Below are 23,124 nucleotides of genomic sequence, written 5' to 3'. Positions count from 1 at the left end.
TGCCTGCCTTTCTCTCATGTTTAGCTCACATGTTGAGCTGCTGATGTTGAGCAGCCTGCTCCTGCTACTTCCTGACATTAGGCATATATTTTTTTAAATCCAGACCTAATCACAGACATAATTTACCTTCATTTAGATTTCTAGTTACTAAACTTGGTGATCAGATTCCTAGAAACATTTCAAGTTGAGCAACCAAACATGGGAAATCACATTTAGATAAGTTCTAGCCCTTAATGTACCTGAAGGTCCTTATGTATTTAAGCTTTTCTAATAAATTCATGTAAGGGCATAAATCAGGTAACTAGATGCAGAAGTTATCAGATTTACACCCATTTTGAAAAGTACAAAAGAGGTAGGTGAACATCATTTTACCTACGAGTGACTTCATCCTGAGAAGGCTCAGCAATCCCCATTTTCTACAGTGATTGTCTGTATGTACTTCTGATTGTATTCTCATCCATCACATGTCTGCCAGCATACTCAATATTAGTCAAAAGTTCCTCCTAGAGTGAAAGAATTTCAGGAAGATGTGCTATTTTTAGTGTCTTGGGAATCAACATTTGGCATTGACCAAACTCTGGTATTTTTTACTTCTCTCTTCTGTAACATCATTCCATTTCTGGATAGGTTATTGGAACAAAACAACCATTTGGATGATTGCCTCTGTGGGCTTTCTGGAAGAAATGGTTGACTTTGAAGTTTATGAGAATAAAATTAGTAGTGAGGACATTACATGTAGAGATTACATGTGATGATAAGTAGATGGAGCTGGAGTAACTGAGGCAGCTGAGAGAATGCTTTGTATGGTGTTGCTCCTAGCAACAAAATTCTCAATTTGAACATATGTATTCAGAAAAGAATTGGATGAAGAAAACTAAAATCTCACTTTCTGTTGTATCCTTGCTTATGTACTATTATATTTTATGTATGTGATCTAAGGCAAATTTGTAACTTGGTAAGTAGGAGATAAGATCAACTGCAGCTGCATGTTTCTGTAAAAACAGTGATTAATTTAAATCAAGTCCTTTAATTGTTTATGAAACAGCAGAAGTCAGAAATCTTTCATGAGAATATTTCCTATATGGTGTTTTTTGTCCAAATTTATATTATTTTGCATTAGCATTTTGACATTCTTTTTAAAAATAGAGACCAATGTAGATTTCTAATGCTCCCTTATAGCTTTATCAGTTTTGGATATAAAAGCTGTGTCACCATAAAAGAAAATTAAATTTTGGTGGGCTTTTTATACCAGTTTTCTCATTTTGGGAACTAACTTTCTTAATGTTAGAAATAATGTCAGAGAAAAAACTAATTGAAGAGCTGCAAAAGACAGTTGGAAAAATTATTCAAGGTAAAAGTTAAATCAGTAATACTGCCCAGAAATGGAAAAATCTAAATAAATTTCTTGATAACATTATGATAAATTTAATTATCTGCTATTGAAAAAAAGGCTTACTAAGCATTTTTAGATCAGTTTTGCAAATTATTTGACAGGGCACAGTTTTATAATTTAGATACAGGCATCACTTGGGGAGCAAGAGTGAAAAATAAACATCCTTCAAAAACTCGTGTGAATGTTAGTGAGTTGTTAGTCATATGACTATTTACTTAGACCCCTTCCTATGTGAACTGATCACTGGGCGAAACAACATGTTTCAAGTTCAGCTTTCAAAGATTTCCTTATAACTGTGGGCCTGTGAGTGTTTCAAATGAATTGCCAAAATAGTAATTCTGTGTGTAGGTGTTTGATATAGCTGATTCAGATAATTCTAGGATAAAGGGTAGGGGAGAGGCAGGGAAAGACAAGATTCAGACTTACCCCTTCTACAGCTGTGGCAACATTTGTGTCATACCGGAGGATTTCTGAATGTTTTGGATTTATGTTGATGAGTCCTCCTTATTCTTTAAATAAGAAGCAGCTTGATGGATGCACTCTATAGGAACTCCTAATTTCACTCTGTTTTTTAAATGTTTAATGAGATTATATTTGCAATGAGACATTCTCTTGGAACATGTTATTTACACATAGCCGTGAGTACTCTTTAGCAGATTTGCAGCTCAGTTCTACTCCTGCCAAAATGCAGAATCTCTGCTAGTTTAAGTGACATCAAAATTTGGCTCCTGATCCTTAAATATAAAACATCTCAGGGGTTGTTCTCCATAACAGACTCATAGCCTGTACATAACTGTCGTGGTTTAAACCCAGCCAGCCAGCTCGTTCACTCACTCCCAGTGAGTGAGTGGTGCCAGTCTGGAAGCAGTCGAGGCCCGCATCTGCCACCCCCCCACCCCCCCACCCCCCCCGGGGCTCTCCCATTCCCTGCTCCCAGAGGGATGGGGAGGAGAATTGAAAGAACGCAACTCCCACGGGTTGAGACAAGAACAGTCCAGCAACCAATGTACAACACAAATCACCACTGCTACCACCAACGACAACAATGATAAGAGAAAATAACAAGGGAAGAGAATATGATACCACCCGCTGAAAAACAAGTCCAACCCAGAAGACCCCGTGTCCTTCCGGGGCACTCCCAGTTACCCCCCTGGGCATGACGTGCTGTGGTATGGAATACCTCTTTACCTCTTTTGCTAGCTTGGGTCAGGTGTCCTGGCTCTGCTTCCTCTGCCCTGGCAGAGCATGAGCCTCACAAAGTCCTTGGTCAGGATAAACATTACTGAGCAACAACTGAAAGCATCGGCGTTATCAGCACTGTTCCCAGGCTGAAAGTCAAAAGACAGCACTGCACCAGCTACCAAGAAGGAGAAAAACTGACTGCTACTGCTGAACCCAGGACAATAACGCACTGCAAACTGATGTGCCCTTCTCCTGGCAAGCTGTAAAGTAGTTGGATCTAGGATTCATGACTGCACACAGGATATTTGCAAACTAGGTATCACTTACAAAGCAAGGAGCATAGCATGAAACTTCCTACTAGGAAGGATAAGAATAGGATGTGATCACCCTTATTTACAGTTTCAATGTAATTTCAGCTTTTGCTTATATGCTTGAACGTTTGGTGCTAATTTGACCACTAAATGCATGTGGAAACCAGTCACCTCAGAGTGTCATTGTCTGGGTGTTGTACAGGAATATAAAATACAGCAATTCTAAGACAGGGATTTTGTGTCTTGCTGCAGAATTTAGTACTGATTTTCACCGATTTGTTTCAGACCTGTGGTTTTACTTCCCTTTGTACTAAGAAAAGAATTATTCAGTTCTATAAATGCTGTTAGTTGCAACTTAGAGTTAAAAGGCTGTTTCACAGATTTGCTTTACTCTTCTGGATGGAAATCCTAAGCCAAATCTTGTGTTCTTTTGTTTTTTTTGTTGGGTTGTTTTGTCTTTTTTTGTTTGCTTGTTTTGGTTTTGGTTTTGGTTTTTTGTTGTTGGTTGGGGGTTCTTTTTTTGTTTGGTTGGTTTTTGATTTTTTTTTTGGGGGGTGGGGGGTTGTTTGTTTTTTGGTTTTGTTTTTTTTTTTCAAATTACTGACACTTCTTGGAGTAATTCCCTTCTGTGTGAACAGCCATAAGGCCTTTATGCTGAAGAAATTGCCTCCATTTTCAGGTGATGAGTAGTCTAATGTAAGCAAGATTTGACCCATTTGTTTAATTCTGTTGAACTGAATTGCCTTTTATAAAAGCAGCATTCAACAAATTCATGTACTACAGCAAACACACTGATCCCAGTTGTCGTTTTGTAAAACAGTGTGTCAGGTATTCCACTGGGTGTCTCCAACGGAGATACTCCAGGGAAAAGCATTAGTTATAGGGAATTTGGGCTTTACTTTTAGAAGCAAATTAAGTTATGTAGTCCATAGGGTACCCCCGTAGCCAAATCACAACATGTTGTATTCACTAACTTCATGAACTCTTTTACTTTGTTTCATAGAGCATTTTCCACTTTAAGCAATATGTTTCTAAGCTTATGAACAAGTAAAATGTGTTTTCTTTCTAAATACAGTTTCTTATATTTAAAATCTCTGCAATCCAGTATATTATTTCTTGCTGATTTAGCACTGTTAGTGTTTGGTAAGAACGTGAGGAGAACTGATGAATTCCTGAAGCACCAAATAATCATCAAATAATTTGCTTTCTGATGAAGATCAGGATGCCCAAATTAAAATACTTCTAGAAATGCAGTTCTAAAGGAGCTTTTTATATGTGTAAGGCTCAAAATCTGTCAGGATGACTCAGAAGACACAATAGAAAAGAAACTAATGAAGGTTCTGAAGTATTTTATGCTCAGTGTTAAAAAAAAACTAAGGAAAGGCTTCTAGAGTTGCTACCTGGCTAGAAGAAATCCAGGAAAGTTAGATTCTTTTCATTAACTTGATCCAGAATGAGCAATGCATGTGGAAAGCGCACTGTATGTGTTTAATGGTGTTGATTTAATGCCACTTCTTATAAGTGTTTTGTATAGACCTACTTCTTAACTCTTGTTATTTTATCTTCAGAATTTGATTTTTTTTTTTTTTTTTGGTCTTTATTCTGGTCTTTGATTGAATGTCGGAGCAATATATGTAATGAAAAAAGTCTTCTGTGGAATTTCTATTGATCTTGGGATTAACTTGTTTTCTCTTAGAAATTCAGTAGGACAAATACACTTGTTTCACCATCTTATATGGAAAAAAAATAGAAATGGTACAATGAATAAGTAACACTGTTCGAGTGTAGCCCATTATATTTGTTATTTTTACGGATTCTTTGTGAAGCTAGCGTATCAACTCATATTTCAGCTCTGTGATATGTTCTAGCTTCGTACTACAAACAATGTTTGCAAGTTTCTTCAGATGCTCATACATGCCATAGGAAAGTTTCAGTCATGATTAACATAGCTTTTCATTATTCCTTATATACGTATACGAAATTCAACACCCTTGGGCATCACATGCATGACTGAGATACCTGCAGAAAGACTGTGGGTTTATGATTGAATGACCAGATTATTTACATGGTTTGTACAGATTTTAAATGATAAAATATTCCCTTGAGCATACTCTTAATTTAAAAGGTAATCCTGGCATAATTTCATTGCCATGCCATTTCATCTTCATGCCATTTACCTAGTCCCAGAGAATATACCTCAAAGAATACAGGTACAAATATGTAGCTATGAAAATATAGGTTCATTGCATAGCCTCTAGACACTTCAGCATTGCCTGTCAGGAATATGAAAAGGCACCTTACAAGTTTTATTTAGGTGAAAACATGGCATAATATATATGCTGTGTTGTGGGTAAAAGAGCTTTAAAACTGGTTTGCACCAGTTTGTCATGCCACAATAGAAATGTTTGTTTGCTTTTTGAAAGAAGGTGTATTTAAGTAACAAAAGTGAATATATTCAACATGAGATACTTAATGTAACATACTAACAAGGCAGGTTACATTGTAGCAGGGTTCTCAATTCTAGGTCGTATCACTGTGCACATAGAAGACATTGTTTTCATAAGTACACATTGAATTGCATTTAGCACCTTTTAAATTCATCTGCCATTTTATCAATCAATAAGTGAAAATAATGAATAAAATAATAAATAAAAGTATTTCTTGCAGACCTCTTTCAGTTTCATGATTTTCATAGAATCATAGAACCAGGTCCCTCTGGATGGCATTCCTTCCCTCCAGCCAATCAACCGAACCACACAGCTTGGTGTCATCGGCAAACTTGCTGAGGGCGCACTCAATCCCACTGTCCATGTCGGTGACAAAGATGTTGAACAAGACCGGTCCCAACACCGATCCCTGAGGGACACCACTCGTTACTGGTCTCCAGCTGGACACTGAGCCATTGACCACAATTCTTTGTGTGCGGCCATCCAGCCAGTTGTTTATCCACCGAGTGGTCCATCCATCAAATTGATGTTGCTAAATGACTTCTCCTTGGGTTAAATTCATATTTGTGTTCTTTGATCAGGAATTTTCTTCCTAGTATCTGCATGGTGTCCCCAGTATTGAAGACAGTATGTATGAGCATGAATTGTGCTCGAGTATGATGTATGCTGTAGCACTGTGTAAACCTGAAAGAATAAGCCACTCCAAACAGTACATGACAGTATCAGAAATCACTTTAATAAGTGATCAACCACAGAAGCAACATGATGTTTGAAAAAGAAGCTAATTACAGATTACATGCTTTATGTGATTCAGAATTCATCACAAGTTCAATACACTTGTACATGTACATTAACATACACACTGAAAAATATTAAACAGTATCTTTTTTTTCTGGGGGGTTGTTTTGTTTGGTTTTTTTTTTTTTGATTAAGCTTTTATTGCCATGAAGAAAAATAGGAATTATCTTGTTACAATTTTAGACCTTGCTGCTGTAGAGATTTACAGCACTGAATAGAACTGCTTTATACAAGGGGTATTCCTCAGAGATTCAACTGAACATCGTACTTAGTTGACATCATAGAATCACAGAATCCTAAGGGTTGGAAGGGACCTCAAAAGATCATCTAGTCCAACCCTCCTGCAAGAGCAGGGTAACCTAGAGCACATCACACAGGAACTTATCCAGGTGGGCCTTGAATATCTCCAACATAGGAGACTCCACAACCCCCCGGGCAACCTGTTCCAGTGATCTGTCACTCTCACAGTAAAGAAATTTTTCCTGGTGTTCACATGGAACCTCCTATGCTCCAGTTTACACACACTGCCCCTTGTCCTATCACTGGACATCACTGAAAAAAACCCAGCTCCATCATCCTGACACTCACCCTTTACATATTTGTAAACATTGATGAGATTACCCCTCAGTCTCCTCTTCTCCAAGCTAAAGAGTCCCAGCTCCCTCAGCCTCTCCTCATAAGGGAGATGTTCCACTCCCTTAATCATCTTTGTGGCTCTGCACTGGACTCTTTCAACCAATTCCCTGTCCTTCTTGAACTGCGGGGCCCAGAACTGGACACAATATTCCAGATGCGGTCTCACCAAGGCAGAGTAGAGGGGGAGGAGAACCTCTCTTGACCTACTAACCACACCCTTTCTAATGCACCCTAGGATGCCATTGGCCTTCTTGGCCACAAGGGCACATTGCTGGCTCATGGTCATCCTCCTGTCCACCAGGACCCCCCCGGTCCCTTTCCCCTTCACTACTGTCCAGCAGGTCAGCTCCCAGCCTGTACTGGTACATGGGGTTGTTCTTCCCCAGATGCAAGACTCTACACTTGCCCTTGTTGAATTTCATCAAGTTCCTCTCCACCCAACTCTCCAGCCTGTCCAGGTCTCGCTGAATGGCAGCACAGCCCTCTGGTGTGTCAGCCACTCCTCCCAGTTTAGTATCATCAGCAAACTTGCTGAGGGTACATTCAGTTTCCTCATCCAGGTCATTGATGAAAATACTGAACAGCACTGGTCCCAGCACCAACCCCTGAGGGACTCCACTAGTCACAGACCTCCAGCTAGAAATGCAGTAGTCTTTGCAGAAATGAAGCCTAAATCTTTTATTATATTTAGATACAGAGGTGTATGAATTACAAATTATTTTCAACACTAATTATGAGAACAGTGCACATATGCAGTGCAACCATATTATTCTTATGTCTAAGACACAACATCTTAAATAGACAAGTCCAGAAAAGAACAAGAAATGAAGTTGTGGCTTGAGGAGATGATCTGTTCAAGGTCAGTGCAGCAGGTCAGCAGAAGACCCTAAACTAGGATTTAGGAGATGCACATTTAATGTTCCTTCTTGTCCAGGAAGCCACTCATTCCTACCAATCAGATTTGAAATTTAGGCAGCAGTAAGACAAGAGAGAAACATGTTATGTGAAGAAGGTGAGAGATATGTTTTTCATGTTTGTATGATGACCAAAAGTATTTAGGTGTTAATATTCCTCCAGTTGGTAGAGTATTTAATCAGCTGATAATGTTGCTCCTGCTTACATTATATGAAGATATATTTAGCGATTTTTTTACTTTCAGTTCTAGAAGAGATAGAGGATATTTTTCTCAATGTCAGCCTTTACCTGTCACTTTTTTTTGGGTTTTTTGCTTGCTTGGTTGGTTGGTTGGTTAGCGTTTTTTGTTTGTTTGTTTGTTTTTGTTTTTGTTTGTTTGTTTGTTTTTTGTTTGTTTGTTTTTTTGTTTAATAAGGCCACAGGAAAACATGGTCTGATGTATTATGTGTATGAATCACGGTGAAATAGGCTGATTTAAAAGGTGATTTTTATTTGACAGCAAAGAAGTATCAGATCTTTCCCTTTTACTGTAGTGGTTTTTATGTTTGTCTAATATTTCTAATTAGATGTAGCTAAGCATTATGATACACTATCTTCAGGGTCAGATTCAGACAAGTATCTCATATATCACTAAAGAAAACTTAAAGAAAAAATAAAGAAAACTTAATTATTCTTTGTCTTTTAGACAAACTGTGGAAATATTTTTCTGCCTCTGTCACTTGTAACCATAATGAATTCCTTCTGCACATTTAAGTGACCTTTTCCTGCTGTTATTTATTTGAAATAAAGAGGTGTCCAAATGTCTTATTCAGGACTGGGTCCTGTTCTATTAGGTTACTGTGCAAAGGTGTAGTCTGAAAAGTTTATACAGTGCATACAATAAAATAAAGAAGTGCTTTAGTGACTGAGGTAAGCTGCTTACCACAGCAGTTCAGAGGACTCATTGCTGAGGATTAACCCTAAATATTTCTGTGCACTTTATATTCTTTTCATTTCGCATTGCCTCGTTTAAATGCAATATGTATGAAGTCATATTCCAGATCTTTCACTAGAAAAAAAAACTTTGTTATTTGGTCTGTGATAGCTGTAAATGAATATGTCATGGAGTCTCTACAGATAACTAGCAGAGAAGCAGGTATCATAAGCTTAATTGCAGCTTATTCTGCTTTGAATCTCCTCACCAGCCCATTTTTTCCCTGAAACCACACAAACAATAAAGCTGATGCTAAGAAATTGGCAGAGCATGCAGACAAGTGGAAGAGCTGTTCTCTGCAGCAGCAGCAGTGTTACTTCAGTAACTCGACCATGAAACTGCACAACTTTTACTTCTGTGAAAAAGATTCCTGGGTTTATCCTTCAGTCTATCTGCCTGTTTCTTAGAAATGACTGAAACCTACCGTGTGAGCCTTCCTCTGTCTAATGTAGTAGGCGAAGAGGTACGTGGCTGCTTTAGTGGCCCTTTCTGGAATCTGAAAGTGAGGTTAAAAAAAGCCTTTAGTCTGTCTGTTGTGCTTGTATCACACTGATCGATTTTCCTTAGCATTTTAGTCCTATATATTCAAAACCTAGAGTGTGGTGGTGTGTTTTCTTTCAGAGTTAGTTGCTACATTTACTCAAGAACACACAAGGAGCCTGTCTTCTGTCCTAATCAATTTGTGTCAGTAAAACAGAGTGGGGTTGGTTTAAGATGCATTTCATATACAGAAATGTTCCTATTAGATAGTCAACAGTAAATGTATGGAAACAACATTTTCCTATCATTCTTGTTGTGTAGCACAAACAGTCTTTTGTTGCCACAGGAAAATTTTGGAATCTTTGTTTTTCTTGTATATTGTACATGGCAAGTTTAGTTTACTAACCAAGAGCTGCCATTTTCTAACACCAGGTAAAATTTTCTAATGCTAGGATTACTGAAAAGGACAGAAAAGTAATAGGTATTTCTTTTCTATTTCTCCACTTGTGTTCACACTTGACAGCACTCCATACATAGTTCAACTAGTCTTTTCCCTCTGGGTAGCTGATCAATAAGCCAGTTTCCTTGCTGTTTGAGTCTTTTGTTGAACAACAGAGGAAAGGAAAAGCATTTCAGAGCATAGGAAAACATGCATATAAACTCACAGTATTGACAGGAAGACTCCAAGGCAGAACTACCAAAGCAGAAATTGCAGCTCTGCGGAAGCCACAAACTAGGCATGCGCTGGCTACAAGGCAGAAGCAGTGGTGGTATCTGCCTATTACTCTACCTTGCTATTACAGGTATACTGCATGGTTTAACACATTCTGGAGATGAATCCAAGACCCTCATTGGTTAATAAAGCTGGTGGAATATTTGATGATTTTTAAAAGTAGCTTTAATACAGAGTCCTACCTACTGTCTTTACTTTCTCTGATGTCTTCACTCTGGAGGTACCACTATGTTTGTCACATTATACACTTTGCCAGTGAAATTGCAGGTAAATGCACATAAAGGAGGAACCATTTCCACATTCTTTATTCTACAGTGGCTGTTACACCTAGTACAACAAAGTTATGCTATCACTTTCAGTCCATCATGACCCACTGCATTAAAAATTCTGTTGGTAATAAACATAAACGCCTCCTACTGTTCATAGAACATGAGTCCAAAGAAACGCTTCACAAGGTAATCCAGTTATCCATTTCTTGCAAGACAAATCAATCAATCATCTTCAAATATATGCTTTTCTTAAAAGCCATGGATGACGGGGATTCCACCATCACCCAAGGCAATCCTTTCAATGCTTCACTCTTCTCATAGTCAGGCATTTTTCCACACAAGGACATGAATCTTGCTTGTGGGACTTCCTAGACCAACTTCACTTCCTTCACCCTGATCTCTACACACAGTCTTTGCATGTGGAGTGCAGGCAGCTTCGCACTGTTGCTGTGAACTGCTCATGGCCTGTGCTCCTGGAAGACAGCAAGGAGGAAGGCTGGAGAGATCTTTCGGTAGTCGGAGGCCCTGTTGCAACCCGTTCTGAAACAAGCCGTTTCATATGCTCTGCCCTGACACCACTTCTCATAAAACACTGTCTTCTGAAATAAGTGCATGTGTGGATGTCACTGTTTCTGTTTTCCCCTTATACCGGGTAAAAAGGGCTTGTTTTCGCAGAGGCTTCCCAGCCTTCCCCGCGGGGGGGGGGGGGGGGGGGGCGGTTCTGTGCCTCCCTCTCTCCTGCTGCCTGCGGCAGGGATCCCCCTCCCCTATCCCCACGCCTTCAATTATTGATGGTGGCGGCGGCCGCCCGCGCCTGCTTCCGCGCCGCGCCGCCCTGCACCCCTCTGCGCTCCCCGTCTCTCCACAGCACTGCCGCAGAGGCTTCACCGCAAAGCGAAGCCCACACCTCCACTTCGGTCCGCCCCTCCTCTGGTCCGTCACGCCTGGCGGCTTCTCCGGGAGGCTCGGCGCTCCCTCCCACAGCAGCTCGCCGGGAGCAGGAGGCAGGCGGGGAGCGGAGGAGCCGGGAACGCCCCGCAGCCCAGTCGCTCCGCAGCTTTCCGCCGCTGCCCCGCCGCTCGGTAAGTGATGCTCCGGGCAATCAGACGGCCGCTGCTGCTCCCCGAGCAATTTTCCCCTTTTTCCTTTCTTTTCTTTTTTCTTTTTTTTTTCTCCTTTTCTTTTTTTTCTTTTTTTTTTTTTTTTTAATTTATTTCCTTTTTTTTTTCTTCCTATTTTTTTTTTTCTGGACTTCAACTTTTTCCACCGGACTTTCGGGGGGTTTGCTCGCTGGGGTGCGGGAAGAGCTCTTTGCGGGGCGGGCCGGGCGGTGCAGGGAGCTCGGGGTTCCCTCGCTTCTCGGCTGTGAGCTGGAGGACCAGCCTGTGCTCGGCAGCTACTCACTCCAGCTCTATCAAGAGCTCGGTCGCTCTTCTGCGCAGTTAGACTAGGTTGCACAGATCCGAGCTAGGTCTAATCTCTGCTTTGGAAGCTGACAGGCATATTAACGCTGGCAGAACTTTTGCACACTAGGGGAGCAAAAACCAGGGGTGTTGAGGTTCGCAGACTCCAAATGTTTGAAGAAAACATGCTTACAGATGTCCTAGCGATAAGGATGGCAAAGAGAATCAAAGATGCAAGAAGGGTGTCAAGACTCCAGCTCTTTAGGGAACCGACACTTTCTAAGATGTGTTTAGAAGAGAAACGGTAGGGTTTTGGACCCTGCAACAGAAAAACAAACAAAAAACCCCACCAACCCAACTCTCTCTCTCTCTCCCCCCCCCCCCAAAAAAAACCAAAAAAAAACAAAAATACAAACAAAAAAAAAACCAAACCAAACAAAAACCACAAAACAAACAAAAAACCCACCGAAACCCCAAACAATTTAGGTGTTTTTGGAAACTGTTGCTTTTCTCACTCTAGGTTGCTTCAAGGACTGTAACTCATACTGACTATGTTGGGAGAATGGTTTAGCATTCGTGACCCACAGAGGGGAGGGTGGACTGTCTTGCAGCTTTAGGAAAGGACTTTGCCAAAACACCAAGTTACTGCTTTCTTAGTGCTTTAGGAATTTAGATTCTGAGATGCTTCTGGCAGTATATGGGCAGGGGAGCACAGAGAAGTCACAGTCCTAGTCCTAGGGTTAGGAAGAGCCATGGGATGGTGACGTTTTGGGGGGCGACTCCATCCAATTTTGAGAGGATAGCAAGACAGAAGGGATGCAAAAAGGCCAAAGAGCGGGTCTGGCAGTCCTGAGTGGAGGCAGGACACCCCAGGGACCTGAGGGCAGATTGAAATGGGGGTAACGGAGCATGGAGGTCGCTGACAAGTCTTGGGAGCCTAATCCTGCCAAGCAGTGTGGGCGCAGTGCGAGTAGGGGGCGAGAGTGGGAGCTGAGTCATGGGGCAGCCATGGCACATCTGTACGGAAATGGGGAGGCTGAGGTGAGAAGGAAAAGATGAGAAAGACGCATATAAAGATAGGCAGGGAGGAGGCAGATCATCTCTTCAAAAGAAGCCAATATCATCGTGAGACTCCTCTGTGACTGATAGTACCCTGCTCTCCTTACAGGGTTAGGAGGCTGATGAGTGTAACTCTTGTGGAGGGGGCGGCAGATTGCAGTGGTTAGTACAACACAAGGGAAACCTACTCAGCCGAACACAACTGGTAACTGCTGATACTTGGGCTGCATTGCGCTGCAGTGCAGGGAGCTCACAGCAACTTCTGCCTTAGAAGGGAGAGGGAGATGCTGAATTGATCTGTAGAGGTTGCACAAACTGCCAAAATTACTGCTTTGTGGGGGAATTGCAGATAGAACTGGAAGCAGAGATGTAAGGAGATTTTGGAAGGAACTTCCTGATGAATTACAATTAACCACAAAATATCTGGGGGGAAGAGGAGAGAAGAAAGGGGCAGGAGGGAAGAAAAAAAGAAGACCCCCCCCTCCCCCAACAAAACTAGCAACACCCAAAGCAAATGAAGTTCTTCGATCAGAAAAATTGTAAATGGTATACTGCTGTTGCTTTCCTCTGAGTTCTGTATGGGAAAGAGCCCTGTTTTAACTATGCCATATGTCCTCCTGAATTACTGAAGTTTTACAATGATCTTCTTTGTCTTATTGTTTGTTCTTTGACTGACGTCCCTGTGGGAATGAAAACTACTATTGCACTATTTTGTGCAATATTCATAATTTTCCCTGTAATTGTGCATTTATTCAGCGTTTTCATAGAGAACAAGGCACCATGGTAAAGCCAAGACTCCTTTTCTTCCCTTCCCTCTCACCTGGCCATTTATGGAATGACAACATCCCATAAATGTTAACATTAAATCTTATGGATTTGGTCCTTTTTAACAAAAATAAATATTTTTCTCTAATGTGGGAGTGCGAAGCTTTTCTGTATTCCAGAGAAATGCAAAATACACTAAAATACAGTCACAGTAAGTTCCAAATAGTCTTTCATTTATATTTGCAGAAAAGCTTTGCATAGGCAAATAGTAACAAAAAGACTGTCAATTAAAATTATTGACACATATTGAGCTCCCAAACATCTTCAAATGATACTTGGAGAAAAAGAGGAAGAAACTGTTTAATGTCTGTGTTTCTGAAGCTGTATTCCTACTGCTTATTCAATAAAGATGACCCTTAATACCAGTGGTGAAGACTAGACATAGACTTTCCCTGACGGCAACTTGATGTAAAATGTCATTGCATTCTGGAAAAATAGATTTGTATTTGGCCAAATGATATCAAGCCAATTTTTTTCTGAGTATTTGTTTGCTAGATCTAATTATTTTTAATAATAGCAAAGCAAAGATGTTTGTTAGGTTTTTTCTCAGTTGTCAGCAGCACGCGAGAAAGATGTTTGCAACAAAGGAAAATCGCATGAAGCGATCAATTATGTTTGCAAACCATGATGTTACTTCAGGTGACAATATGAAACATATAGTCAATTTTGTAAGTACCTGAGTATATAAGCTTTTAAGTTGTTTGCAGTAATGGTGGATGTCAATTTTTTTTTTTTAATGGTGTGTTCCAGAGCACAGAGGACAAATGTTTATTCAAAGTGGTCCTGATCATCCCATTAAAATTGGTGTAAAATCTATTGTAGATTTTGGTGTGAAGCACAATGAATTCAGCTATATAGTTAGCTAGTAGTTTTGTGTGAAAATACTAATGTTTCATTCTCAGTCATATAAAAGTTGTTTCAGCATCACAGGCAGATCACTTGGATTGTATGTTGCTGTGAATCTTTGCAACCCATATGCATCACAGGATGCATATCAATGGTTGTTTAAACAAAAGCTCATCAATTAGATTAAATGTGTTTGCAAACCTATGATAGGGAAAGCACAGCTGCTGCCACCGCCTTTGTATTATGTAGTGCATAACATTTTCCTATTGAAACAGAATAGAGTCCTTTTAAAAATTATTCAGATGACTGGATTTAGAGCTTGTCTTCTTTTAAGTGTTTGTAAGCACTAGAATGGAAAAATTAGTTGAAAGTATGCTCAAAGTATTTACACTGGGAAGAAAAAGGCAGTTAAATTTTTCTTTTAAATTAGCTGTTTCAGTTTTTAATTAAATGTGATATATTCTCTAATAACTATGCTACAAAACGTGGTGGACCTTTTTTTCCACAAAGCACCAGTTGATAGCCTCCCATTTTAATTCATCTCTAATTTTGTGTGTTGCTACATGGTTCTTCTGGAGACATCCTAAACATTCAGATTACCCACTTGCCTGTAAATATATATGTTGCTGTCTGTGCTATGTTAGGTTTGGTTTCAAGTTGCTATTTTTATGCCAGTGAGAGATAAATGTGTGTATATTAAATATAATCAAATGCAAATTTCTTTTTCACGATTATTACTGAAGCTGTTGTCCTCTTATTAAAAAACAAACAGAGGGGGTAAAGCAATGCTGAACAAATCCTTTCCTCCTCTATGATTCAAACTCTTAGTCACTTTCCCTCTGAGAGGCTAATAAAAGTTTAAATGTTGATTAAGGTATAATGTAGTGTAATGCGATTAAGATACCATAACGTCATTTCATTTTTAAGACTGAATTCTAACCTCTGACTGCATTTCTGCTGGCCAGCTGCTGGCAGTAAAGACCTTCCATGCTTCAACAGACTGTCAGAGATTTTCATAATTAGGTGGGTATTCCATCCAAATATTTCTAATTCAACTAAAACTGCACCATATTGAAAACGCGAATGATACCTACCATGTAACGTAGCTGTTTTAACGCACACAAGGCTTTATACTGATCTGAGACTCCTGAAAAATCTGGTGTTGCTGCAGCTTCATGTTTCCTTGCCAGCAGCAAGATTTTTTTTTAAGATAAAGCAGCATCCCTGTAGCTGGCTCTCTCATTCTCAGCAGGTTATTTTTGTGGTTGTGGCTGTGTGGATCTAGTTACGTGCTTTGTTCTACAATGATAGCCTGTGTCTCACAAGCACGTCTAGATTTTTGAGTGAAAATCCACATTACAGTGAATACAGTTGGTAGCAGCATTAGAGGGTGGTGTAGGATTTTTTTCCCCTTAATGATCATAGGAGGTTTTCTATAGGAAAAAACATTGTGAAATACATCACAGAAACAAATTATTACAGTTAAATGTGGAACTGAGAGAACCTTGCTCATTGCATCTCATAGGCCCTCTGGATCTTTAAGTGACACCATTTTTGTTGCAAACAGAGCTAGAGGGTAAGCTTCTCTTTCTGCAAAAAACTGCGCTGCTAATCCCAAGAAGATGGTTTTGTAAATGGGATTCCACCTTTCTCACCCCTCCCCTGCCCTGCTCTGACATGGCAAGTTTTGCTTTTATCCAGGGATGCCAGTCATTGCCACAGCCTTACAAATGAAGTGGTCCTCTGAACTGCTCCTAAGGCTGAAAATGAGCGATTCCTTGGAACAGCACTTCCAGATGGGAGTTGCTGGTATCCAGCATGTAGCTTTTTGGTTTTTTCTCCTTTGTCTGTGTGGATTCTTGAAATCCTTTCTCTTGGTCTGCTGATGTCTCACATCCTTGCTGTTTGTATAAATGGGAGAAAATATGTATTCATTTTCATTAAAAAGGAACCACTTGAAAATTCCATCACAAAATATATCCAAGCACCGAACAATAAAGATAAGATCAATAGTGTATTTTTCCATTTCCTGATTGTGTTGAAAGCTCTCTGCAGCACACCTGTGATAACTTTCTTGTACCTACATGAAAGCACTCGATATTATTCCCTTTTTAACTTTCACACCAACACAGTAATTTGTTCGGTACAAACTGTGAAGATCTTATAATGATGGCTTGTTAGTGCTTCTTGAGAGGTTTATGGATCTGTGAATGTTTGGGGTACTTTGTAAGTCATGCAAGGCTGGTCCTGAAAGGAAAGGTAAGACCAAGTGTTACTGTGGTCTCCCGTGAGTCTAGAAAATGCATATGCTTGATTTTACAAAGCAAAGTTTCCTCAGTTTTTACTGAGCTGGGTTTAATGAACAAATAAAAGAAGGTATTTCTAAATACAGTAGATGAAGATACCAGATATTAACATTTCTTGTGTCTCTGTCTCCTACATTTCACACTGGCATGCAGCTTGCAGCTGACAGTGGCTTTTGCTTTTGGACAGTATTCTTGTTGGTGTCTAGACCTCACGTAAGCAGGACTCTCTGCCTGTCTTCATGTCTAGCTGGTGCACAGACAGCCACTGCCACCAGATTCACTTACCCTTTTAACGTTCTGTCTCAGTGTATGAGCAGCACCTTATTTTCTAACAACTCAACTGCTATTTCCACTCAGCTTTGTTAAAGAAATCAAGTTCTGGCAACAGGGAGACTGTTAGAGAAAAATGTGCTTACTGATACAAGACATATCACTAACGAACTCATTAGCTTGTGTGCCTGTGGCTTGTGGGCGATATGTCCAGAAAAAAGAAAACCACAGACCAAACAAACAAATAAAAAACACCCCAGTAAAAACCCAGGAAAAAAACAAAACAAACAAGAACCCTCCCTCTCCCCCTCCCCCCCCCCCCCCAACGAAACCCAACAAACAAACCAAGGAGTATTAAGGCTTGTGGGAATCCCTGCTATGCAGATATAGTCTGTCTTTGCCTTGGTTTCCCTTGGCATGCCACATCACCCTTAGCTGCAGTATGCCATAGTCATAGTGAAGATATTTAAAATAGCTAATTCCTGTTGCAAACTTGTACACCAGGATGATGCTCTGAACAAACCACAGACATGCTTGAGGTTATCCTACAGTGTGGGCCACAATGCAGGTAGATTGCCTTCCATTCAAGGCTAACTAGTTTAAAACTTGTAAGAAGGTTTCTGCACAACACTGCTGCAATGCAAAAGAATAATTGAATAATGTACATCCGAAGGGACTCCTTGAAGTCACTTCATCCAGTCCCCATCCCAAAGCAGAGCAAACTCTTATAGTTAGATTACATTGCTCAGGGCCTTGCCCTGTCAAAGGTTGAATATCTCCAAACCTCCAACCATTCCTGTGCTTCACTGGCCTCATCATGAAGGGTTTCTTCCTTATTATTACCTGCTAGTAAGGGGAGAAAAATTGGACACACTAAACTAGAAGTAGCTTCACAAGCAGAGAGGAATAATTACTGTAGGTAAAACGCTTGCTAATGCATCCCAGGATGCGATTATCCTTCATTACTACGGGGTACACTGTGGTGCATAGCAGCATAAGTTAGAATGTTGTCCCTTTGCCGTTATACTGGCATTGGTACAGAGGCCCTGATTTTTGTTGTAGAAAATATTTCCCATTATCTGTTAGAAATGTGTTACAGTACTGTGCAATTTTTGAAGTGTGGTAACCCATTAAAAATATTTTGGGATGACTGCCTATAAACAGCATGAAGATAAGTGTCCCACTGAGCTATCAGGTACTATAGGGGTCTAAGTCTTGGTTAAGACGACATCCAGAAGTGTCTTCACCCCATTTGTGAGAGGAAGGGTGCCATAGATTATTACAGATCTACATTCATATGTATATTGACCAATTTAGATCCCAGTATAACCCACAGTAATTCAAATAAGGTGAGTGGAGTTGCATTCAGTGGGAATTTGGCTCAGGATCTATCAGTCTGGAGGTTTTATTGTAGAAAAGAGGCTATATAAGTCATTGATCTTTTTTCTCTGATAATTATTTTCTCTTTAATTTTAAATAGTCTTAACTACACTGATAAGTAAATAAGTATCTGACCAGAAAATCTGTATCCTTCTAAGATTCCATGTATCTAGACATGTCTTAAACTTGTATTTAAATAGAACCTTCATGGTTAGCCTAGGCAAATGTCATGATAATTAGCAGGAAAAAATTCAGATGGATATGTTTGTCAGTACCATAAGGAAAAAAATATCCCATATCTCATTTATGGTGTACATCTACCTTATAAAACCTTACGAAGGCCATAAAGATTTTTAAAAGGAAAAAAACCCTCTATTTTTTGTATGCACCTTTTGTAGTTTTTTATTGCACCTAAGAGGATTAAAGTTGAAAATAACCAAAGGAAAAATTACTTTTATAGGAATTGAAAGCCTTTATCCATATATTTTATGCATTGCACATTCTTCAGATATACCTGCTCTGACAGTTTTCCCCCATGTATCTTAGAAAGCTTGTGTACTCACGTGGACCTGATGTAAAAACAGGAGAGAAGAGAGCATGAAAACCCAAAGCTACATATACTGTAATATAGTGTTACAAAACCTGATAGGAAAATCATCAGAAAATCTAAATTGTTGCTCTTGTCAGTCACATAATTAGACTATTTAAGTGTTAAATTCAGAATAAAGCTTTTCCTTATAACCTCTATGTGGAGTGAGTAGTTGGAAGAATGTATGTTTGTAATATTTCAGTTTTTAAATGTTGGTATACACATTGTAAATGAGGAATGTTATTTCATTTTGTGAATGGAAATACAAACTTATTGTGTAAAGAACAGAAAAATATCAAGCCAAATCACACTGACTTTAAAAAATACATATCCCCTGAAAATGTATGACATTCGTATTTCTAAAGGAGTTCAGGTCACTACATTTGCCTATTGCAGGTATAATCCTGGAGGGCCACAACATGTGTACACTTAAAGTGCATTCTTTGGTATTCTAAACTATCAAATATGTTTGCAAGTTTAATATATTCCATGAGTCTTCCCAAGTTGTGTATGCCAAGTCTGATGCAGTGAATATTCAGCTGACTTCCTGGGAAAACTGGAAAAGCCTTGTATAATATTCTTTGATAATGTCTTTGGTATATTTAGCTGGAATACTAATTCCTTTCCAGTCCTCTTCTTGCCTTCAAATGAAGTCCTGGAAGGAAAATAGAAACAACCTGGACATGGAGAAGTGAGTATGCTTTTCCTGGAAAACACAAAAAGGTGGTATAAATGTTACACACCATATAGGAACATCTAAAAGCTGTTTGCTAAAATAAATTACATTCTGTTTAATTTTTGCTTCTTCAAATAGAATTCCATGCTCAGTTTACATCTGAACTTGGAGGAATCCAAGCACTAATTAATTGCAAAGCTCTTTAAAGTTCTGCTTAGTACATGGTGCTAAGGATGTGAGCCATCTTCTACTCCATAAACACACTTTTAATATCTAAACAGATATTTAAACCCATGTCTATGATCATAATTATCATGGCCTCACTTTCTGAGACCCTGGAAATACTCTAACTAGAAGATGTATTCCAGTTGAAAGCAGGAGATACCTGTAATAAAAAACCCAAGTGAGATATCAGCCCTTGTATATCTTGAACAATCAAACAATAGTAAACTCCCAGACTTTAAAAGATAATGCCATCCAGGTGGTTCTGTGTATTTGCTCAGGAAAACTACACAACAGGAAAAAACCTGAACTGTTAACCAATTGTCCAAACACATTTTAGTAAATGGATGTTTAGAAAATGGGTGTTAATCAGCTAAAATAAATTCAAAGACCATTATTTATTAGGTCGTATATGGAACAGAAAAAACTTGCTCCTACCTGAAGAACCTTAGCAGCTAAAATTAAAATGAATGAATCATAAATATCTCACGTGGTATTTACTGGAGTTACAGTCTGGCTCTCTACTGTCTGGTCATGACCATGTCTGTCCATGGTGAAAGTAGCAATCCAAGATGTGACATTACTTATTAGTAGTCTAGAAGCAATCCTAATGTTTTGCTAGTGAACACCTTATCTCCTCAAGGCAGTTCTGTCCTGAGTGCTGCTTGTTTTGGACTAGCTTCCTTTGTAGAAATAAAGGCACTCGGAAATTCTCTTTCAGTTCACATTTGTTCAATGTTATTTTTTTTCTGCTGTAAAATAGCATTACAGTTCTGATTACAAAACTAGATCAACCAGTAAAACTAATTCATTAAGTAGAAAATATTGATAATTTCACTGAGACATCTTTTGATTGAAGTGACTAAGGACCAACTCAAGAGTAACCCATTCATGATGCTTTCCTTTACTATATCAAAGCCATTCTTTGACTTATCAATTACTTAGAGAAGATTAGTGTACTTCAATTTGTGAAAATCCAGGAAATGTTTCTCAAATTCCTGTCTGGGATTGAAATTCATAAAAACTTTGAGTAATGGTTATTTGTCATGTCTGGCTCATCTTCTTGCCTGAGAAGATGACTGTATTGCCTCCTGACTGATGTTCACTCTCCCACATAATATGACAAACTTTCTAAGACTTCATAAAAATAACTTAAAAATATTAAGAATCTTCTTCCTTCTCATTTTTAAAGTTTCAGTTTCACTAGAGCTACAGTTTCATGGCAGAAAACTACTAAAAGTGACAGAATTATAATTATTTTCAATGTTATTTCTTTTTCTCACTGCCCCACTCCTCCCCACTCCTCCCTCTCCTCCCTATTCAGTATTTACTGAATGCTTATCATTCATGTGGTCTTGGAGCACAATTTAGGAGATTCCTTGCTATCACCAGCTGTACAAAATTATTAAGTAGATCAGCACTCTGCTGCTATTATACTTAATCATTTGGTAAAAGAAGAAACTGTTTCTCTCTGTGGAGTTAGGTATCTCTAAGAATAACCAATATTCACTATAGAAATTGTAGAAAATAAATATGGTGACTCCCTGCTCCATAGTTGAAAGGAAGAAAATCTATCTTCCAGTACTTGAGAAACTATTGCAAACCAATTTATTTCAATCTGCTGGTGGTGTAACTGCTCTCTAAAGTAAACATTGCTCATAGAAATTACTAAAGAATTATGTTATTGTGTATATTCGCTGAAATATGGAGAACTCAGGGGGATAACCTGAAACCTGTGTAACATCCTAATTGGTGTTTCAAGAGATATATGTTATTCTGGTAGGAATAGGATGAAAATGTTTGCTTAATGTTGTAAACTTCCCTAGTGCTTGCTCCATGTACAGTTTTTCAGAACAGAACAACCACATTTTCCACTGGGTGAAGAAAGACACAGACAGACAGGTAGTCTAGCATAAGGATGCGTGGGTTTTCTCAGCTGGGGAGAGAAGACCAAAGGAAAATGGAGAGGACCTAATTGCTGCCTTCTCTAATCTAATGACTGATTATAAAAAAGATGGAGTCAGGAAATGGAATGGAAATTTGAACAAGACAGATAGAAGGAAGAAACCCTTCAGTGTGGGGGTGGTGAAGTACTATGGTAGGTACACAGGACCACTGTGGTATCTCTGTCCTTAGAGATGCTCAAAACTTCCCTGGACATAGCTCTAGGCAACCTGATCTAATTGTGAGGCTAGCCTGGTTATAAGAAAAGATACACTGATCCAAATTTCTGTGAAATTTTAGATTCAGTTAAAAACTCTGTTTCCTCAATGGGAATGTCCCTTGCTCTAGGGATGCAAACACTTAACATGGCATCAGATACACAATCTGCAAAACTATTTTCAATGTTATATTCAACACTTAATCAATGTGACTTATGCATTCAACACTTAATCAATGTGACTTATATCCTCAGGCTACCACAAAGTGATCCTTTTTAAAAGCTAATTATAAACTATAATCAGGAACTAATTGGCTGATAAAGCAAGAATTTCTTTTCCAAACTTGCTTTGCTTATTAAATTTAAACGTGACATCTGATTTTTTAATCTTTTCTTGGTAGAAAAGAAAAATTGTTTTTAGAGTTTTGCTGCTGTGTTTTACTGGGATTTAGTTGTTTATTTTGCTTACCTTGGACCTATGTCTACACACATAGTGAATTGTTTCTTCTCGTACTCTCTTCATACTCCCCCAGCAACAGAGCAGGCAAGAGACCTTCTTTGAACATACACCTGTTTCCTTCATTAGTCAGCAGGCACTGATGGTTTACAGATTGTTTTCTGTTCTTGAACCCAAAATACTATCTGATGTGAGTCATCCAGAGCCCCCATTGTGGGTGGGTAAGAAGAGTCTTAATGTTTCTTTTGAATAAGTGATAATAATAGGCCAAGTCTGAAGAGAGAAAATGGGCATGCTTACAAATGTCAATAGTAATGTGGAACATTTAAATAATTTGCTGCCCAAGCATAAGCATAAATGAGATCCCACTGGAGGAGCCTGCCAAGTGTGAATAGTGGCCCTTCAACATCCTTTGTGTGTGTGTGTAATTGAGGTGTCAGTAAAGGGGTGGTCCACCTTATCTGTGGCATTCAGAGGACATTACTGGTGTGGCATTAATTCCCTGGTTCACTAATAGTAGCAATACCTTTAGCTACACAAAAAGCACGTGTGAACATGGTAGCACTATGCAGGTTTTTGTACTTCAGTACTTGCTGAAGAGCCATGATTAGTTTTTTTCAAGGGCAATATCAGCAAAGAGGCAGGGTGAAAAACAGCAATAATGATTTGTCAGGTTGAAGGCAGAAATTCATGGGAAATTACTTCAGAACACAGCTATGCCGGGATGGTGCCTTATTGACCTGAATATTGTTGCTGCAAGTCAAACAAAGTTAAAAATAAGTTGGTGAAAAGC

General features: G+C 39.1%; 1 protein-coding gene and 1 long non-coding RNA gene across 2 annotated transcripts in view; one reads left to right on the top strand and one right to left on the bottom strand.

Moving 5' to 3' along the window:
* LOC134160439 (uncharacterized) overlaps positions 1–23,124 on the bottom strand; it is a 456,110-nt gene that overhangs the window by 23,819 nt on the left and 409,167 nt on the right. The window lies entirely within an intron of this gene.
* SV2C (synaptic vesicle glycoprotein 2C) overlaps positions 10,818–23,124 on the top strand; it is a 108,253-nt gene continuing 95,946 nt past the window's right edge. Inside the window, exon 1 of the mRNA XM_062612372.1 lies at positions 10,818–11,219. The gene's annotated coding sequence lies outside the window, so the exon portion shown is untranslated. The remainder of the gene's footprint in view (positions 11,220–23,124) is intronic.

This window comes from Pezoporus occidentalis, unplaced genomic scaffold (genome assembly GCF_034315485.1).
Source record: "Pezoporus occidentalis ecotype Australia unplaced genomic scaffold, CSIRO_AGI_Poc_V1 ctg16, whole genome shotgun sequence".
NCBI lineage: Eukaryota > Metazoa > Chordata > Aves > Psittaciformes > Psittacidae > Pezoporus > Pezoporus occidentalis.
The sequence above is the reverse complement of the archived record's forward strand: the minus strand, read 5'-3'. Positions and strand labels throughout refer to the sequence as shown.